The sequence below is a fragment of the Acyrthosiphon pisum genome, chromosome A1, assembly GCF_005508785.2.
Source record: "Acyrthosiphon pisum isolate AL4f chromosome A1, pea_aphid_22Mar2018_4r6ur, whole genome shotgun sequence".
NCBI lineage: Eukaryota > Metazoa > Arthropoda > Insecta > Hemiptera > Aphididae > Acyrthosiphon > Acyrthosiphon pisum.
Genome location: NC_042494.1, coordinates 14,779,950 through 14,782,540, shown reverse-complemented (window position 1 = coordinate 14,782,540; position 2,591 = coordinate 14,779,950). Strand labels below are relative to the sequence as shown.

The 2,591-nt window shown below is 27.4% G+C and overlaps 1 long non-coding RNA gene across 1 annotated transcript in view; it reads right to left on the bottom strand.

Annotated features, from left to right (window-relative positions):
* Nucleotides 1-1,226: 1,226 nt before the first annotated feature.
* Nucleotides 1,227-2,591, bottom strand: part of LOC103308049 — a 4,372-nt gene continuing 3,007 nt past the window's right edge. Inside the window, exon 2 of the long non-coding RNA XR_510313.3 lies at nt 1,227-2,168. This is a non-coding gene — a long non-coding RNA (uncharacterized LOC103308049). The remainder of the gene's footprint in view (nt 2,169-2,591) is intronic.

Sequence of the window (2,591 nt, the reverse complement as noted above, 5' to 3'; positions counted from 1 at the left end):
CAATATGCAATAATCCTCTAAAATATGCAAAATATGCAATATAAAATTTGGTGTTTAAATTCAGTCTGAGATGAACCGTGGACATTTTAGAACCCCCTAGACGTGCATACACTTAGTAAAAACACGCAAATGCATATAAATCCGAACTCTAATCATAACTTAGTGAAATATGGAAGTGGCAAATTTCTCGAGGATCGTGGTAAATTAGTTATAAGCCAAATATTTTTATAAACCTTCTTATTTAAAGTTTTTACTTCCAACAAGTAGTACTGGTTTATAATTTATACTTAAGTTATAGAAATGTCTATATAGCAAAATTGGTTAGAAAAACAAAATATCTGTACCCAGCCCAAATACATATTAATAATGTTAAAATATCTTGACCTATACTCGTTTAATGGAACCAGTTATTAAGATATTTTATTTTTATTGTTAATATAATAAATTACCTAATGTAATATTTTAAGGGGTCTGACCATGTTTTTATATCATGATAGCCAGATATGAGAATGTTAAGTTGGGTGTGTAAGGGACAAAAGAGAATAAGAATAAGAAATTAATTGATTAAAGGTATAGTGTAGTGTTTTGTAGTGGCATGTATCGTAGGTAGTGAATACAAGAGAGAATAGGTTGAGGTGGTTCGGTCACTGTATGATGAGGGTAGTGAGAATGAATATAGAAGTAAATTTAGAGGTGAATAGAGGAGCGAGAAAATTGAAGAAGATATATAGATAGACAGAAAACCGTTCATATGGAGGTATGGGCAGAGAGTGGCTGAACCTGTATAGTTGTGAGAGAAGGGGGAAAAAAAGTGTGAAGGTAGAATAGTTAGGTTAACAATGCCAAATACGAAGGAAATGATCTTGGATAACAAAGGCCATTCGACTCTTTGGCTGAAAAAACCTTGATCAGTTGATATAGGTTTACAACCTCGACTTATGGTATAGAATAAAAAGATCAGTTGCCGTTTGGGGTGTCAGCGCACTATTTATTTTCCAAATTTTCTATTTGGACCCATGTGTACGATTTAACAGAACCAACCCTACGTTTATAGACATATAAATATGTCATATTTATTGTCCCTTAATACGGCCCTGGGTATATCATATTTAAACTGAAGGGTTCGATTTGAAACATATTAGTCAATTTTCTAACGAAAGAAATTTTCTTTATATATAGTTGATTTTGTATCCCCTAAAATTTAAATGATCAATGCAAATAAAATGTGATATTTGTAATGGTGCTTTATTTGGTAACAAAAGTAATTTCTTTTATACATAAATATGAAAAATAAAGGAGGTTTACATTTTCTCAGTAATAATGTAGTACAAATTTATATTGCTACAGAAAAATATTTACAAACATAATATGATAAAAACAGGTTTAAATAAATGTTATTTATTACAAAACTTATAAAATTTACTAATAAAACATCATAATGATCAAAATGAGCCCCTTAGTAATTATGTTGTAATATTAATAAAAGCAATTATTTAAACTTATTGACATTAAAATTAATTATTTTAATACCATTGATTATAATTCATAAATACTACTATTTATAATCAATGGTATACTAAATGCTGGGTAATAGAAACATTTATAATATATTTAAATACGAAATGGGTAGGTAGAATTTAATTCCAAAATACAAAGTTACAGGTGATAATAATATGGGCTCAGTATTGAATGCCATAAAAATATCAAAAAAGTTCTCATAAATTGAGAAATTAGTCAAAAATGTCTTCAAAATTAAAAAAATTCATTAATTGTGTCAAAAATAACCCAAAAAGTATAAAATTAAAATCCACTAAAAATTCCCCCCAAAAAATGTATGGTTACCAGTGTTTCACATGTTCTCGTTCATGTTAAGAGAACATCATACTCACTCATTTTTTTCAAATAGACTGTGAATGACATTTGTATATTTAATAAATTTGAACGATTTTTAAGACGTTCAAATGTATTTATTATTTATAAATATTGATTTTTTTTTTTTTTTTTTTTTTTATTATAATAATCTTCATAAATTACATAATACATACAATAAAATGTTAATTACTAGATTTATCTATTTCTTTAAGCAGTAGCTTGTGTTGAGATAGAGAGTAATACAAAATAATAATGCTATGTGACTAAATACAATATCAAAATGTTTAAACATTAACCTAATAAGATATTTGAGAGAATATTAAGATGAATACAATTACAATTACACTAGAAACCAGGGGCGGATCTGAAGCTTGGTTAAAGGGGGGGCGAATTTCGAATTTTAATTTTAATAATAATAAATATCATACTATCATGGTGCTTACCAGTACCTATCGGTATTTTCAATTTTTGTTTTTTTTTGGGAACTGTGTAAATCCTTGTCACTACGAAAATAATCACTTATTCGTTTCATACTGATCGATGAATTTAACAAATTAAAACAAAACCGAAATATTCAATATTCATAAAAATCACCAAACAGTAATTACTAATTACAAATATTATTATCATAAAAGTGAGAAAAATAATCACACTATCGCAGACAATTTCTATGTATAAATCATAGATTTATATTATTAACTAGCTCTCCGAGCGTCGTT